Below are 18,953 nucleotides of genomic sequence, written 5' to 3'. Positions count from 1 at the left end.
GTAATTCGGTTTGCGGAATGCCGGCATATACCAGATTCCCTGTGAGTGTGGGAAGACTTACATTGGACAGACAGTGCGCACCATCGAAGATCGTTGCCGAGAACATCAGAGGCACACTCGACTTACGTACTTCAACAAGTCGCCAGTCGCAGAACACTGTTTGCCCGAAAATCTCGAAATGGACTACCAACATACCAGGATCTTGGCACAGACATCTAAATACTGGGAGAGCGTCGTTAGAGAGGCTATCGAAATTCGTACCAGGGACGGACTCATCAACAGAGATTGTGGCTATAACTTCAGCAAGGCATGGGAACCAGCACTGAGTCTAATTAAAAAGAGACTCAGCAAAGAAAACGAACGAGCGACCAGGGCGGACGAGGCAGTTACACCGACGCTTCCACAGACGCCGACGCCAGCCTCTCAGCGACTGCCGACGCGCGGGCGCGGGCGCGGGCGCGGACCACGGAGAGAACGTCTCGCAGGGGAAGGGGATTTAGGACGGTCGCCCGCCCTCTGGAGCTCAGTTCGTCAGCGCACCTGACGATGGCGACATGTCTGATCGCCGAAATATTGTGCCCGTTAAACACTACGGACCGGCAGTACACCCGTGGACTGTTCGAGCATTATTACATGTGTCTTGTTTGTTTTTTAACTATCGTTTTCTGTGAATGCTTTCATAATACGTTACTTATTACACGTTACTTTGTAAGTAACAGCCCAGTACACACCAAAACTGTATCCACAACACTACTGCATTCCCAGTTGTGTAACGCTGACATACATCAAAATCACGTTCTTGTATTTGTTTACTAACAGCCGCTCACACAGTTGCAGGTGACATGATGTATGCCGGGAAAAATGGCAATAGAAAATATGCTTCAAACAGCGACTACAGTCTTAAAAACATGCTGTAGTGTATCAGCGGACTCACAATCCCAATATTGTTGGTTTTGAATGCAAACACGGATCAAATGGAAGAGTTCAGAGGTAAACTTATTGTAACTATAAAAAAGGCTCAAGTTCAGAGAGAAGTGAAGATGAGATTGTCAGAGAGGGGGGAGGAAGTAGATGTAGGCTGAGGGAAGGAGGAGATGGACAGAGAGACACGGGAGACGGAGGTGTGGAGAGAGAAGAGGGGGTGAGGAGGAGGTGGGCAAAAAGAGGGTGGACGAGGAGGTGCAGAGGGAGAGGGGGGTAGGAGATCAGGAATATACCCAATTCCCGTACCTATTTACAAATTTGCAAGGGCGGCTAACTCCTCTGTTAGTGTTCCCTCTGACTGACCAAGCTCTTTTGATTGACAAGCTAGAGTGATATCGTCCACCCAGTAAAATTTCCTTAAAGATATTTTTGGAAGGTCAGAAATATAAAGGCTGAACAGGAGAGGTGTGAGAACTAAAGGCAAGAGATGTGTAGTTTCTCCTGGAAACCGGCCTCTTTGTAAGTTTTCAGGGCTAGTACATGTTCGTTGCAGTTTCGGTGAGGCCTAAATCTCGCTTATTCTGTTGGAATGTGTTCTAAAACACAACCACTAATTCTGTTTAAATAAGCCTCCCCAAGAGCTAATACGCGCAACTAGGTATGGAAATCGGCAGAAAGTTCTGGAGGAGATCCAGTGATTTGTTAGGTTTTAAGATTGCCACAATTTTTGCATTTTTCAGTTCCTATGGAAGTGTTTCGTCATCAGAATAATGGAGAAGAAGTCAGTTGGCATCTTCCCCAAGATGGGATAAAAAATCTGGATGGATGTTATCAGACACTCCAGTCTTACCGCTTTTAACCTCTGCTAAAGTTACCTCTATTTCATCTAGGTGAATGAGGAAGAGAATTTTGAATCGATAGGAGACTGAGATTTTAGCTTTGTTAGGTCTTTTTTGATTCTGGAGGTATGCTGTTCATCCTTGGACAATCTGGGCGTTTTTACTATGTGGTTAGCAATATGACTGACTGAAATGCCAGACTTCAGATCAGATTTATTAAAAGAGTCACCCACTATGCTAAGCAAGAACCGAACTTTCCTACTTGAATGTTTGAAATTCAAGTTTTCTGCTTCTCAGACAGGACACTTACCTTTCATCATCAAGACTATGAAGAAGTTCATCTGCAATGTCAGTGTCTCTACTCCTGTTAAATTGTTGATATCTCTTATCTCACCCCGGGATATATTCTCTCCTATATCCATGAGGAATAGGGACGGAGTTAGAATATTTTTCTTTGGGGTGGGGGAGGGCACAAGCTTTCATGTCAATAATTGTCCATGTCAAAGCAGAGCACAGTGTATTTTTCTATGAAAGGGCACTTATATGTTAAGGTGAGGGTGGTCTTTACAAGGACTTCGTAATAAATTTAAATCAGCTGAACTGTTTTATTCAAATTTTACTTGTTTAATTACAACAAAGCAAATTAAATAAAAATTTTATACAGCTATAACATAAGATCCACTCTGAAAAATACTGCACTCTCAAAAATACTGCAAGTTCAGTCTTTCTTAAATTTTCGATAGAAGACTTCTAGCAGTACTGCTATAAATTTGACGTACATGTTGATGTGCATCAAAGCAAAGCCACTCAGTCGGTTTTCCGCCATGGTGCTACGAAGATAGGTTTTTATGCATCGCAGCGCAGAAAATGATTTTTCTGCTGTGCCTGTAGTGATGCGCAGAATCGATAGGAACTGGAGGGCGGCTGCGAAGTTTGGAACACAAGATGAACTTTTATGAGGTTATGGAAAGGCTGGTTTGAGGTCTTGTTTTTTCTTCAACGGATTCCACATCATCAGTTCCCCTTTCAAAACTGCGGAACATGGCAAACCATTTTTGTATATTTCAACGTTCTTCAGCACTTCCCCAGTGGACCTATCAGAAATGTATTTCGGTATTAGCTTCTTTAAATGACCAGCTACTTCAAGGTGTGCTTTGGGTAATCTATAGGTCAGTTCATTACACAGAAGATCTAAAAAAAGGAATCCAGATTGCCACTCTAAAGTATTCCTCACGTGACTCAGCTGGGTCATTCGTACGATTCGTCTGTAATGCAGTTGTTCTAGGATTTTTTTATCTCACTGCCAAATTTCGCAGCATGTTCAAAATGGTTCAAATGGCTCTAAGCACTATGGGACTTAACATATGAGGTCATCAGTCCCATATACTTAGAACTACTTAAAGCTAACGAACCGAAGGACATCACACACATCCGTGCCCGAGGCAGGATTCGAACCTGCGACCGCAGCAGACGCGCAGTTCCGGACTGAAGCGCCTCGAACAGCTCGGCCATCTGCAAGTTCTCCTGCTACCTTAAAGACAGGATGGAAGTGTAAAATACTGTCCTGATGAAGTTCTTTTAAACTCTCGTGTGCTGCTTCCATGAGTTGCATTGTTTGGACTAGATCGATTTCCTTGTCTTGCAGTTGTCGAGCAAGTGGCAATGCTAACCTAAGCACTCTGGCAATTACACATAAAATTACAATAAATTATAATGGCTGCACAACACGAACTAAGAAAAATACTGTTGTTACATTACTGCTTCCACTACGAATGTTACATAATTTCTGCAGCACAATAATTAGGCTAGGAACGATGTCTCGAAAATGCAGGATAGCGTCATGCCACTCTACCCAACGTAGTTTCTTTATTGTGTGAATCTTTTTTGCTGGTTGATATGATTGTATTTCTTCTTCTAATAAGTTTCGTCACTGAGTGAATCTTCCCTGATGAAGTTCTCTACAGAACCAATTATATCTATAGCATTTCACAAGCTGCCTAGAGTAAAGGCTTTGCTTAGTGTAGGATTGAGCCTGTGCCTAGCGCAGTGACAGTAAATTGCTAATGGCTGTTCCTGTGATATAACTAACTGGAATAGGATTGTCCTCGGCAATAATCTACACCAAGGTTATTTGGTTTAATCTCCTGCAGGATGGTGTTCACAAAGTTTTCACTCGTCAAGTCAGCAACAGCAATGAATTTTAGAAAATCTTCTCTTACAAAGCTACTCTCAATATCAAAGAAATGTATGAATAGCAATAATTGTCCAGAGATGCTTATGCCAGTTGTCTCTTCTGCTATAACGGTGAAAAATTTGGATTCCTTTATGGAATCAATTATTTTTACTGTAATAACATCAGCACAGCACTCTATTAAATCATTTTGTCTTGTGTTACTGCTATAAATGGCGCTTCTTCAGTCCGACTGCATGTGTTGTATTAATATTTCATCGCCTGCGTCCATTCGAAACTTCAGTGAAGCAGGAAAGTTTCCTTGTGAAGTGGGATGGATAAGCAAATATTGGGAATAACAGGTCTGTGTTGGCTGTGTGGGAAGTCTGACAAGACCTTTCTTGATGTAGGAATTGGCTGGTCCTTAGATCATGGGAGACAAAACAGAGGTCTGGGTTATATAGCCTTTCCGCCATGCAACTGGTATGAATGTAAAGATTGTTTGAGATGAGATGCTACAGATGAGTGAAAATTAGATGGTCTGATATGCTAAGGAATGAAGAGGTTCACAGCAGAATCGTCGTAGAAAGGAAAATAGGGAAAACACTGACAAGAAGAAGGGATATTATGATAGGAAATGTGTTAAGACATCAGGTAATTTAAGTGGCGGATTTTGTAAAGCTTGCGTTCTATTCGGTACTAGCTGGTCAAAACTGTAGGGAAGGACAGAGATTGGGCTCCCATAACATTATTGTCTTTATAATTGCGATTAGTTTTTTTTCTATTTTCGTCCACTCTTCTCTTTCTAACCTCATCCATTCTTGTTAGGACATCCGTTGACTTCCCTTCAATCATTTGCACAAATTTCTGCCAGGCACATTTCTCTCGGTGACTGTGTATAATTTCAGTTGCTTTCTTATACATTTTCATTGATTTATTCACTAGTCTTCCTAATTTTACATCATTGTTGCTTGCTTCCTCTCTACCGAATAGAACGCAAGCTTTACAAAATCCGCCACTTAAATTACTGCTGTAGGCCAGTCAAACATTTTCTTCTAACAATTTTATCTGGAACGATAGCACTTTATCAGCTTCTACAACTTGTGGTAAGCAATATATGCACTTTAACCACTGAAATATTTTCTCGTCCGTCAGATGTCGTCTTCTTTCAACCAAATGATCGATATCACGTTCATCCACGATAGTCTCGTCATCACATAAACTACTCACATTACTTGCTGAATCCACAGTCACTGGAAGTGATTCCCGTTCCCAACGTTAATTTAACTTTCACTTTTTAAGTATTTACAAAAAAAAAGTGAAGTGTCTTTTGTCGTTTAGACCCATTCATATTATCTCCTGTTTACCGCACAGTGGGAAGCAAACACAAAAATATTTGCTTACAAACAATAGCTGAAGTGATCACGATCGTCACGTTCATTTCACAAGTCACAGAATGCTGCCCTTGCTTATTTAAATTAAACAGAATAGTAATAGCAGTGCGTCTACTACGACCATCTACCCGCCTAGTTGCAAGTTTATACGTGCGAAATGCGTGGGTCATGAATAAAGTGTTCTGACAAACGATGTTTTATGTTTTATACCAATCTCGTCTGGGGGGAGGGGGAGGGGGCACGTGCACCTATGCCCCTCCCCCTCCTCCATATCCACCACCGTCGAGGAGTGTGTTGCTTAGCAGATGCAAGAACAGCTTCAACAAGACGGCTGTAGCGGTGGGTTTTGGTGGAATAAAACAAATACATTTTTCCAGGTGATGCGAGAATCTCTGTCAGTTGCCTTTCTAAAAATCTGTTTACGTCGCGGCACTGGCTTAGCCAGTGAGATGTATAAACAAATATTGACAGTAACAGATCTATGTTGGCTGTGTGGGAAGTCTGACAAGACCTTTTTTGAGGTAGGAACTGGCTTGTCTTTACGTTCATGAGAGACAAAACAGCGGTCTACGTCATAGCCTCTCTTCCATTCAACTGATCTGAATGTAAACGTTAATTTCAGCCCAAGCAACCGATGCATTACCATAGTCGTTGTTCCGTGCGTACTTCAACTGCTCGTGTTGGCTACTAAAACTCCAGCATATGGTGATTGATGGACAGTAACTGGTAGAACATTCGGCGGCCACTCTACGTTAGATAGTTTGCAGATATAATGGACAGCGAACTCTTCAAACCTTATTGAAACATTATGAATTTCACTATTTTGACAAGTAGTCACTTTTGCTGGGCTAATTCCTTCTATATTTAGTTGGAAAACAAGGATTGAAGGTCCAGTTTTTTAGTCATTTGGTATTGAGAGGGGCCCTTCGCTGGTATTTGGTCGCTTAAGTTCTTTTGCATGCTTGCCGAGACGATCCAGTTAATTCAGTGCTACCCAGAGTGCACGTGCAGTATTTCACTGCGGACGCAAGCTAGATTTACACCACTGTTGAACGGAATGAACTGTGTGATGAGTACAGAATACTGATTGAGAGTAAATCGAAAAAAGACAAAAATAATGATAAACCTCAGAAATGAGAACAGCGAGAAACTTAAGATCTGAAATGTGTCATCACGAAGTACACCAAGTTAAGGAATTCTGTTACCTTGGAAGCAAAATAACCAATGACGGACTGAGCAACGAGGACATAAAAAACTGACCTCCACCGACAAAGAGTGTATGCTGGGCCAATAGAAGTCTACTGGTGTCAAACATGGATCTTAAATTGAGGAAAAAATCTCTAATAATGTACATTTGGAGCACAGCATGGCAGTGAAATGCGGACAATGGGAAAACCGTAACAATTGAGAATAGAAGCATTTGAGATCTGATGCTACAAACGAATGTTGAAAATTAGATGGACTGGTAAGTTAAGAAATGAGGAGATTTACTGCAGAATCGGCAAAGAAAGGAAATATGGAAAACACTCTCAAGAAGAAGGGACAATATGATAGGACATATGTTAAGACGTCAGGCAGTTTGTGTGATAATACATTGTCAAAGCTGTAGGGGAAAGCAGAGATTGGAATACATTCAACAAATAATTGAGGACTGAGATGAAAAGGCTGGTACAAGAGAGGAAATCGCAACGGGCTGCATCCAACCAGTCCTAAGAGTGATGAGTAAAAGAATAAAAATAAGAAAGCGTATTACCAGTAAACCCCTCCCGACCCTACCCCCGAAATTTTAAAAAATACAGTTCTCATGTATAAAACAGCTTCAAAAGTCTGATTACTTTACAAATGAGCTAATGTGATATGTAGTTTTACACACAACTCAGTGCTCGTGACGCCATATTTCCATCAATATGTCCTCTGTAGAATGATAGAACTTTGCAGGTACATTCAGTGGTTTATAGGGATACTGTCTACAAAATGGGGTGCAGGAAATTATTGAAGTAATAAACTAAAACGTCATGTCTGGTTCTGAAGATCTGCTGAATGAACAGCGAAAAGCAGAAAGCGGTAGACTTTCCTCCTTTTAAAGTTTGTTGGAATTCGCTAAGTACCTTCATCCTCAAACACTGGATGAATATAGTCTGGGTAATATAGATTATACCTCTTAATGAGCAGGTTATGAGAGCATTTTAAATTTTTATATTCAGTCAATAATTACACGACATACATAAAATCAGATTTTTCTTGCTCATAGAAATCTTTAGGTAGGCAACCAGCAATTGAGAGCAGGTGACATTTTAGGTGCTCAGTAATAAAAATGGTTCAAATGGCTCTGAGCACTATGGGACTTAACACCTGAGGTCATCAGTTCCCTAGAACTTACAACTACTTAAATCTAACTAACCTAAGGACAGCACACACATCCATGCCCGAGGCAGGATTCGAACCTGCTACCGTAGCGGTCGCGCGGTTCCAGACTGAAGCGCCTAGAACCGCTCAACTACAACGGCCGGCTGCTGCTCAGTAATACAGATTGTTTTCTTTCTTTGTAATCTTATCATGAGGGAAACATGTTAATTGTTTACGAAAAAGTTCCGTTATAGGATAACTACAATCAATCTAGCTGCAGTCCAAAGAAGATTTATTTGTGTAAATAAAAACAACAATAAAGCAAATTATTGGAATGCGTGGTGTCTGCCCTTTCGAACATGTCCGAAAGAACAGACACCGCGCGGAATCCGCACCTATTATACATTATATGGGAACTGAAGGTGGAGAGGAGAAAATTTGATAGGCCTAGTTGGGCAATGGATCCACCTTCTTCGTTGCGGATGAACAAATATGCCCGACCAGCTGTGGGAATCTCAGAGAGCGATCATGGAGGAAATGGACAGGGAATGCGGACAAGTGGCGCTCAGTGGGAATGTGGCACGGCAGTGAGGCGTGCCGATATAGTCTGCGCAGTTGCAGTAAGGCTGTGGCGCAGTGGTTAACACACCTGCCTTGTAAGCAGGAGATTCAGTTTGTATCCCGACCCAGTACACATTTCCATTCGTCGCCGCTAATTCCGCGTAATGTCCTGATGCAGCTGATAGCAGTGATCTTCTCCGTTTCCTTTTCTTTTTGCCCTTCTCCAAAAAAAAAAAAAAAAAAATAAAATAAAATAAAATAAAATAAAAATTAAAAAAAATGGTTCAAATGGCTCTGAGCACTATGGGACTTAACTTCTGAGGCCATCAGTCCCCTAGAACGTAGAACTACTTAAACCTAACTAACCTAAGGACATCACATACATCCACGCCCGAGGCAGGATTCGAACCTGCGACCGTAGCGGTCGCGCGGTTCCAGACTGTAGCGCCTAGAACCGCTCGGCCACTCCGGCCGGCTGCCCTTCTCCACTTTCAGTTTACATATAATAAGAATGCATTTTAATTACATTGCTTCAACTGGGGGATCGAATCTTTTATATGATGCTGACTGCAAATGCTGGATTCAAGAGCAGTTTTTACAGTTAATGAATGCAATCTGATACATCGTGACGTCACATCCGCAAGGTCGACAACACATCATACGCCGCAGTATCGCGGTTTGCCGGCTTGACAGGCAACCACTTTTTGCCGGGTAGCAGACTTCCTGGTTTTTTCCGCTAGGCGAAAATAAGAACGCCGCCAGAGTCATAGGATCCTACTTGCTTCTGCAATCCACGTTACGGAAAATACACCCTAAGATATCCTACCGCCGGCGGTATTTAGGCTGGCGCACGCCCGCCCGCCAGCAATTCGCTCCGAGCCCTGACACCAGTTCAGTCGTCCATCCCAAGGCGGCGCTGTCCTCTTCGCCATCGGCCAGTTGGCGCTGCTGCGAACAGTGCTTTGGTCTGCAGCGACACAGTGGACGGTTCTTTCTTCGTGGGTTGTAGAGGACATAAAAATTGACTTAATTATTTTTGTAGTACAGCGACTGTAGACTGTTCCAAGGGAACTTTAACTTCGTACCAGACAGAAAACCTTAAACATTTTGTGGAACTTTAGCTCCGTGCGTGGATGGAAGAACTGAACCCTTAGTTGAACTTTGCTTCAGGACAGTAGGAACGAGTCGTAGTATTTTCATTTATGTGACCAATTTGTTTATTTCTAAACTATGGTCTTCAGCCAGTGACTTTCGACTTGTCAATCTTGTATTATTATTATTATTATAGTAACATATCTTTATCGTTTTGATCGTGAGAGTATCAATTACGTATCTTCCTTACTCTGGCTGGAGCTGGGCCCCTCGTTCCGAACGCTAACAATTTTTTGTCTAATACGTACTGCTCAACTTGCGAAACGTCACTGAGCAGCGAATGTGTTGACTGACTTGGAAATACCATGACCCCTGTGAGAATGAGTCTTGCTGGTAAGGTGTGTTTCAGAGCATCGTTGACGCTGACTTAAATACCAATGTACATATCGCATGCTTCATATTCGCTAGCACCAATGTAATACTTATCAATAATCCTTCTAATTGAACATTACACATGAGGTTAATTTCCTCAATCTCTAGTGGTTCTGATGCGACCTACTGTCCACACGGGCTACACCTATTACAGCTTGAAAAAGACTCCCCTCCTCTCTTATAGTAACACAACGTGACTGTTTTGGTCCTAGTATCGAATTGGCGTGAATATATTACGTGAAAATTGTTATATCAATATGAAATAAAACCTCTCATATGCTCTCATCCCGATGATGAGCGTATGACTCAGGTATTTACATTGTTTCCTGTCATTGTGTGTGTGTGTGTGTTTGTGTGTGTGTGTGTGTGTGTGTGTGTGTGTATGTGTATGTGTGTGGGCTCGCGCGCCTGTAGCGGATCATAGAAGAAATTGAGGATGAACACAAAAAGAATGTACTCACAAAAGCACATATTTTGAGGCATGTTGGGAAAGAGGTGGCATTTATATCGGCAAGAAGTCTCCGCCCAATATGGCGGCACCTCAGGTAACTGTGCGCCAGAGAGCGCCGACATCGGCGTGCACGGAGAAACACTATTGTTGGAAGCTCGAAGCATGGAAGTGTGTCTTCGGGACTGATAACTTCTGCTAATGCTTGCGCCGAATATCGCCGCACTAGAACAGAAATGCATTCTCGTCGTGAACGCTGGGCGATCCCATTACGTGGTTCCGAAGCGGAGGCTGCTTCAGTTGGCTGTCTTCTGGCGAAATGCACACTTGAAGCCATTTCGTTGCCGTCTCCTCACTACTTGACATGTCTCTGCAGTCTTCGTGCACCATAAATGCAGGGAAAGTTCTTTAGAATCAGGCATGTGTCATTATACGCAATGTTATTAAATTTTTGTCCAAAGAGATAACCGAGGAAGAAAAAATCTCACTAAAAACCGTGCTTGAGAGAGCTGCAGGGCTCAGTAGCTTACCTCCTACATGAAATAATTTTAAAGCTGAAATACAGTACCTGACTCCAATGTCTTCGCTGTACCCATGCAAAACTCTAAATCTTTTATCATCGTTTACCATTTAAGCAGTATCGCTGTAGAACAAATCACAAAAAGACCTGGATCTGATCGAAACATCGTTGCCTTAGAAAGACTCTGAAGCCTTTCCTGTCATCATTAGTCTCGTTTTATTCCCGGACTCTTATTTTTGTCCAAAAGAGAACCAAAATATCCGTCGCATTTTCAACACCCCTCTCAGCTCTCCTTGTTTCTGTGTTGTGTTCTCTATTTTTCCTCTTCTGCTTGCATTAATTTTTCTCCCCTTTTCAGTTCTGCTGGATTTTACCTGCTCTTTCTCATTCTTTCTCAGGCCAATTAACTCTTGCTCTTTAAAAATTCTTCTCATAAAGCTACCATATCTGCTTCCCAATCTTATTACTCTTACTTAGCAGAAACGTTATACTACTGGCAAATGTTCTTAAAATTAATAAATGCTATTACGAAAGTGAATCCGTAGTACTAAATTATAAATAACATAACCTAGAAATAATGGAAGGAGGATCACGAGGAAAATTTTAAGGATTCTAAGACAGAAGCAGTAAGAGAACAGGTGTAAACTTCTCAGAAAGAAAAAAAAAAGAAACACTATAAAAAGATGAACGATGTTTGGAGGAAAAGAAAAGAGCAAATGTGAGGGAACCGAAATTATCATGTGGTACTTATCTCGCTAGAACGAACACAAAAACTTAAGAATTTATGACGAACCTCTTTTTTTCATATCTTTACGCATACACTTACTAAATTGTAGACATGCATTTAGCTTTACAGCATACTGGTATGAGGTACTCTCGCACAATTAATAATAAATGTTGGAGTTCATCGTCCCGTCATGTAGAAGTCATAATAAACGGAACACCAACTCAGCCGGCCGCGGTGGTCTAGCGGTTCTGGCGCTGCAGTCCGGAATCGCGGGACTGCTACGGTCGCAGGTTCGAATCCTGCTTCGGGCATGGGTGTGTGTGATGTCCTTAGGTTAGTTAGGTTTAAGTAGTTCTAAGTTCTAGGGGACTTATGACCTAAGATGTTGAGTCCCATAGTGCTCAGAGCCATTTGAACCATTTTTTGGAACACCAACTCAGCTGAACATGGGTGGGAGAGGGAGTTTACAACGACCTTTCTTACATGATCATCCGTGAATTCGCCGAACTGACTCAGAGAAATGATCGATGTAGTAAATCAGTATGCAAAACATTCTTTATGTTGTGGTCCACAGCTTTTGTAAAGGGCATATTTACGTATAATCAGCACAAAGTTGCTACAAACATAATTGTTTTGCAGCTACGAGGACTATTTAATTTCAACCTCCAATCGGTCGGGAAATTAAAACCACAGTGAAAATTCGATGAAACTTTGCGCCGATGTGTTGTGCAGTGTCTCTAGTATGTCCGGCGAACGCGTCACGTCACACTTTTCATTTCGGAGCGCACTACGAGCACGTTAAGATGCGTAGGGCAAAAGCCTTCGATGACGAGGGTATTGAAAGTTGGTACCACGCTACAACAAATGTGTATGTCGGAGCGGCGACTACGCAAAGAAGTAGCTCGAAGGTGCAGTGAAATGATGGAAATAAAATATTTTTTATTTTCAAGTTTGTTGACATGATTAACCAGGAGATACACAATATGTCGTAAATTTTTATGTTAGGGATTGAAAACCCATGAAGTCAAGTTCGCAGATGATATTTTCTTTTATTTGTATTGTAGCCATAACTGTTAACTAGTCCAAATAAAGGAGATTTGATGTACAATCTTGACTTCATGGGTTTTCAATCTCCAACGTAAAAAAAAAAAAAAACAAGAAAATAGCCCTGATTGTACCGATTGTATTTCATCGTCTGTCAGACTAAAAATTTTAAAAAGGAGTATGTCATACTTTAAATCTTCATACATAAAAACCGGCATTGCCCGGGTATGTATTTATTCCAGTCTTCTACTAGTCCATCTCATCCTTCCCCCCCCCCCTCCCCCTCTGTCCATCTGTTCCTTACCCCCTCTGCCCATCTCCTCCTCCCCCTCCAATTTCATCTTCTCTTCCCCCCTCTCTCTGTCAATCTCCTCCCCCCTCTTCCAATTCACCGCCTCCTCTTTCCTTTCGCTGTCCATTTGCCCCTCCCCTTCCCCTCTCTGTACCCATCTCCTCCACCTCGCTGTCTGTACCCATCTCCTCCTGCCCCATCGCTGTCTGTTCATCTCCTCCTCTCACTTTTCCCTCCACGTTATTATTCTCACTCCAATAGGAAGCTGGTGGTTCTTACCCCCACGGTATTTCTTTCCAGATTGTTGCTAATATGCCACATGACAAATTTATTTCATGTATCTTTAACATATTTCACTCGTATCTGTAAAAATGTTTCACCTGTATCTCTAGAGAATTTTGCCCTGCAATTTCGTTTTTATACAGGCCAATGTTTACGACGTTGTACCCAATAAACTACGTGCTGTTTAATGATATAGTTCTGCAGTTACATACAGTGGTGTATGTAGCTGCTGTTTGCGAAATGTATTGTTAATAGAGTTAGAAGTAAAGAAGTATTCTCAAATACTGGGTGACCAAAGTATGTGTCCGGCCCCGGTAGCTGAGTGGTCAGCGCGACAGAACGTCAATCCTAAGGGCTCGGGTTCGATTCCCGGCTGGGTCGGAGATTTTCTCAGCTCAGGGACTGGGTGTTGTGTTGTGTTGTCCTAATCATCATAATTTCATCCTCCTCGACGCGCAAGTCGCCGAAGTGGCGTCAAATCGAAAGACTTGCACCGGGCGAACGGTCTACCTGACGGGAGACCCTAGTCACACGACGTTATTATTACTAAAGTATGTGTATTCGCGGATCGTGGCTTCACTGCTTTTTCACCTCCAACCACAAGCCTCTGATAGGCAGGTGGTTCTTACACCGGCAGCGATGATTTCCATACGGTAAGTGATATGTGTACCACGTTTTGTTGAAATCGGTCCAGTGGTTTGGGAGACGATGTGAAACATACATACATACCTACGCACATACATATACAATATGTACACTCATTTTAGTAATATGTATGGATAATACATAAATAAATATATAATACACTCATATAAAAATTGTTACCAAATATCTCCAAACGTTTTTGACTCATTTACCTAAAATTTCACAAGATACTGTAAGAACCATTTGGACAGACAGTAGAGTATGTATTTTAGTATATATAATGTATAAAAGTATAATGTAATATGTAAAGGGAAAACACTGTTAGCAAAAATCTCAAAAATTACTTGACCGATTTATTTCAAATTTAGTACAAAGTTTTATTAGACTAACATGTACAAATCTGAAGTAAACTGGCCAAGTACTTTTTGAGATTTTTGGTAACAATGTTTCCCTTTTATATATTACTTATACATTTATATATTATATATGCTGAAATGTATATACCCTATTGCCTGCCTGAATGTTTCTTCGAATATCGTGTAATATTTTCGGGGTTTTTGCTAAAAGTATTTCACAATACAAGCTCGAAAAGTTCATGATCGATTCACATCAAATTTTAAACGATATTCTACTAAACATTCAGACTAGAAATTCTAGATTTGGGATAACAATAAACAAGGTCCAAGCTCAGAGAGAGGGGGGGAAAAGGAAATGGACAGAGGGATGAGAGGAAATTGACACAGAGAGTGGGGAGGAGGATATGGACAGAGACACAGGAGGATATGGAGAGAGAGGGAGAAGGTAGTATAGAGAGGGGGGGGGGGAAGTAGGAGATGGACAAGAAGAGGGGGAGGAGGAGACAGGGGGGAGAAGTAGATTAGGGCATGCTTTCTCTTTTCTTTCTTCTCCATTTAACTAGACTGAGCAACAGCAACGCATAGTCGGATACAGCTATTATGTTACACACTGTGCTGACAAAATTCATGGAGCAGTTTTAGGCGCTTCAGTCTGGAACCCCGCTGCTGCTACGGTCAAAGGTTCGAAACCTGCCTCGGGCATGGATGAGTGTGATGTCCTTAGGTTACTTAGGCTTAAGTAGTTCTAAGTCTAGGGGACTGATGGCCTCAGATGTTAAGTCCCATAGAGCTTAGAGCCATTTGCACCATTTGAACAAAATTCATGGCATACCTCCTAATAACGTGTCGGACCGCCTTTTACCCGCCTAGTGGAACATTTCGATGTGGCATGGACTCAACAAGTCGTTGAAAGTCCCCCGCAGAAATAGTGAGCTGCTTCTACAGCCGCCCACGATTGCGAAAGTGTTATCGGTGCACGAACTGACCTCTCGATGATGTCCAATAAATATTCCATGGGATTCATGTCGGGCGATATGCGTCGCCGAATCATTCGCTCGAATTGTCCAGAATGTTCTTCAAACTAATCACGAACAACTGTGGCTCGGTAACTTGGCATACTGTCATCCATAAAATTCCATCGTACTTTGGGAACATGAAGTCCGTGAATGGCTGCAAATGGTATCCAAGTGGCTGAACATAGCCATTTCCACTCAGTGACCGGTTCAGTTGGACCAGAGGACCCAGTCTATTCCGCGAAAGCACAGCCCACACCTGCTTGCACAGTGTATTGTTGACAACATGGGACCATGGCTTCGTGAGGTCTGCGCCACACTCGAACCCTAACCATCGGTTCTTACCAACTGAAATCGGGACTCAAATGACCACACCACTGTTTTCCAGTCGCCTAGGGACTATCAGATGTGATCATGGACTGAGGAGAGATGCTGCAGGCGATGTCGTGCTGTTAGCAAAGGCACTCCCATCGGTCGTCTGCTGCCATGTCCCTTCAACATCAAATTTCGCATCACTGTCCTAACGGATACGTTCATCGTACGTCTCACATTGATTTCTGCTGTTAGGTCTCACAGTGTGGTTTGTTTGTTACGACTGACAACTCTACGCAAACGCCGCTGCATTCGGTCGTTAAGTGAACGCCGCCCGCCACTGCGTTGTCCATGGTGAGAGGTAACGCCTGAAATTTGGTATTTTCGCCACACTCTTGTCACTGTAGATCTCGAAATATTGAATTCCCTAATGATTTCCGAAATAGAAAGTCCTATGCGCTTAACTCCAACTATCATTCCACATTCGATGTCTGTTAATTTTCGTCGTGCGGCCATAATTACGTCGAAAATCTTTTCACACGAATCACCTGAATGCCAGATGACAGCTTCACCAATGCATTGTCCTTTTATACACTGTGCACATCCGTATATGAACATTTCGCCGTCACGTGAATTTTGTCACCTCAACGTATATCTGTTTGGCGCTGAATTCTAGATTTCGCGCCGTACTCGAAACCCACTCAATTTTATGGCGCCAAAGTCTATAACTTGAATACCGTAATTTATACAGAATGTTTCAAAAATTATTTTAAGAACTTTGTGGATAGGTTCCTTATACCAAAACAAGGAAAAAGTTCACATGACCATATGTCCAAAAATCCATCGTTTTCGAGTTATTAATGACAGTTACCGTTCAACGGATTTCCAGCACAGCATAACAGCTTCACTTCTATATTCTTTCGTTTCACACATTGTATCCTAGATGATGTTGTGTTCCAGGGAGACTTGTTTATATTCATCATTCTTCTGTCTTCAAAGTGTCGATTGTGTACATGCACTACTGGTAGTGAGTTAAGTGAAAGTTCTCCTTTGAAGCATGGCAGGATATTCATTTCGTGAGCTGTGAGACACTATTTTTACGTCGCGCGAATGATGTTGGTCATGAGGCTGAACGGCTGCATTATGCGGCGTTTCCAGACCGAAGAGAGCCGAATCATGCAACTTTGTTGCTGTGTATCATTACATTGTCGATACAGGATCCATAGCACCACAGATTATTGACCACGTGCTGCTCGTACGCCTGACCAGGAAGAGTGCGTTCTGCTGGCTGTCGAACAAGCACGGCAAGTGGCTCTGGCGTGTGGTAATCTTCACATTCAGTTTGGAGGACTCTTCACAAGGAAATCACGTGTCCGAATCATGGTCAGCGCGTGCAGGGCCGTACGCCTGCCGGTCACCCACTAGAAGAGCTTCTGCCGAAGGTTTGTTGGACAAACTGACAGTTCGTTGTCTGTCTCTTTAGTTTTGTTGATAGATGGGGCCACGTTGAGAAGAGATGGAGTAACAGTTTTCCACAGCCAACACATATGGGCCGATCGCAGTCCTCATGCTGTAGTACAAATATACTGTCTCCCTAAATAAAGAGACTTATTTCTGTAATATAATAAAAATATAATTAAAAATGTTTTTTAGGTATATTGAATTAATTAATGAGATTACTTTTTCGGCACTCGGACAAGCACTATAAGCTGGGCTATGCCTGCGAGGGAATTCTTATTAGTTCATATTGGTTCTGCATGGACAATACTCTTTTTCCCTCTGTATATTTTGCTTACCAATTAATAATGCTATGTCCGATCGCCGTATCCACACAGAAAATCTTGACCTTGTCCATGTTGCGTTAATCGGATCTTCGTGAATTCTCCGAAGTACACAGGTGGGCTTCAGTTCTTCTTATTACAGTACTACTTGGAATAATAATTCATACAATCTTTCAGTTAGTAAAATAATACTGTATTCTTCTCTTCGATGGACATAGAAAAGACAGACTTTTCACTTACTCACATAGCCCAAAATGGCTACCTCCGATTACGTCTACCTTCGTTCACTAGCAGAGAGCAAGTCCTTCCTCGTACTGAGGAACAGGAAAAACATCTTACGTTTCTTAACATCTGAAAATCAAAAATACATGACGGTAGGCACAGGCTCTACGCTGGTCTACCTCTTCATCTTTTCTCTTTGCCTTTAAAGAAAACAAAAGCATAAAGTAAGAAATGCTAAAGATTTATCACACAGTCTAGATATCAGCATCAGTTTAAGATTAATGTGCGAACTGGAATTGTAGGTGACCGTCTGGTTGGGCCATTTGTTCTCTCAGCAGCTGTTACAGGTGCTGTCTACAGGCACTTTATTCAGAACACCCTACTAGAAGACGTGCCCTTGCAAATAAGAAGAAACATATTTCAGTCTCAGTCTTGGAGATGCTCTGGCTGGTATATACCTTGACAAACAGGTAAATAGAGGAGGCCCACTTCCATGACCGACCTCAGTCCTTCGGATTATTATCTCTGGGGCACCTTAAACGATTTACCCATCCGGCAGACCACGTGGATGCTGAAACTCTTTTTAGAAGTGTCATGGAAGCCTGCAAAACCATTTGAAATCGTCAGGGAGTTTTTGAAATGGTCTGACAGTTCACGATTCGACGAGTTCTTGCTTGTGTAGATAAGCTCCAATCATCTAAATTATAAATTTTCATCAATAACTCGAAAATGAAGGATTTTCGGAAACTTGTTTATGCGAAATTTTGTTGTTGTGTTGGTGTGAGGAACCTGTCTCCAGGATTTGTACAAGTGTGTATGTTCGGTTCTGTAAAAGGAAGTGGGTTTGGAGTATGGGACGCTGTCACCTAGCCCAGAACTCAGCGTCAAACCTTTTTAAATTATAGACATGTGGTAAACACCAGTTTAAAATTTTAAAGTCTATCATACGACGTCCAACAGCTGCAGAACAGTAAATACCTTAGCAGCTTTGAAATGTTGGCGCATAAAAATGTCGTAACGAGTATAGCGGGGCAGAGATATGAACTGCCTTTCTCCCGAAAGGCGAGTCCCGTGGCTCAGTCGCAGCAGCCCCACCGCTTTTGTCGACAGAACAACCGAGCAACAGATGCGCGCCCGCTGCGAGAAGAAGCGTAAACCGCAACAGTGGCACGGGACGGACACTCACCGCTCGTGTAGTCTGCCGTGGCAGAGACGGCGCATGCAGAAGACGGGGCGGCGGGCGAGGCTCGCAGGGGCTGCGTCGCTAGCGGCTGGACTGGCGTCCCGCTGAAGACTGGCGCGTTCCGGGAGGCGCAGCCGGCGATATCCCCGCGCGCCCCACCGTCTCCCTCCTGCACATTGGATCGCGTGGCCGCGGCAACTCGTTTTCCGCGATACGGCTCACGCAGCCACCTGCTGCCCGCGTGCTTCTGCTAGAAAGTGCTGCACGAACCCAGAAAGTGAGGCGAAGCATCACGCAACGTCTGCCCGCATCCCTCATATTGACACCACCATGATACCCTCGCTCTCTTTCAGAGACTGGTGTGTGGCAG

At 42.6% G+C, this 18,953-nt stretch overlaps 1 protein-coding gene across 2 annotated transcripts in view; it reads right to left on the bottom strand.

Annotated features, from left to right (window-relative positions):
• Positions 1-18,688, bottom strand: part of LOC126473882 (uncharacterized) — a 69,497-nt gene extending 50,809 nt beyond the window's left edge. For both annotated transcript variants that reach the window (XM_050101218.1, XM_050101219.1), the window contains exon 1: positions 18,587-18,688. The gene's annotated coding sequence lies outside the window, so the exon portion shown is untranslated. The remainder of the gene's footprint in view (positions 1-18,586) is intronic.
• Positions 18,689-18,953: the final 265 nt, after the last annotated feature.

The sequence above is a fragment of the Schistocerca serialis genome, chromosome 4 (genome assembly GCF_023864345.2).
Source record: "Schistocerca serialis cubense isolate TAMUIC-IGC-003099 chromosome 4, iqSchSeri2.2, whole genome shotgun sequence".
Taxonomy (NCBI): domain Eukaryota; kingdom Metazoa; phylum Arthropoda; class Insecta; order Orthoptera; family Acrididae; genus Schistocerca; species Schistocerca serialis.
Note: the sequence above shows the minus strand (reverse complement) of the source record. Positions and strands in the feature narration are given on the sequence as shown.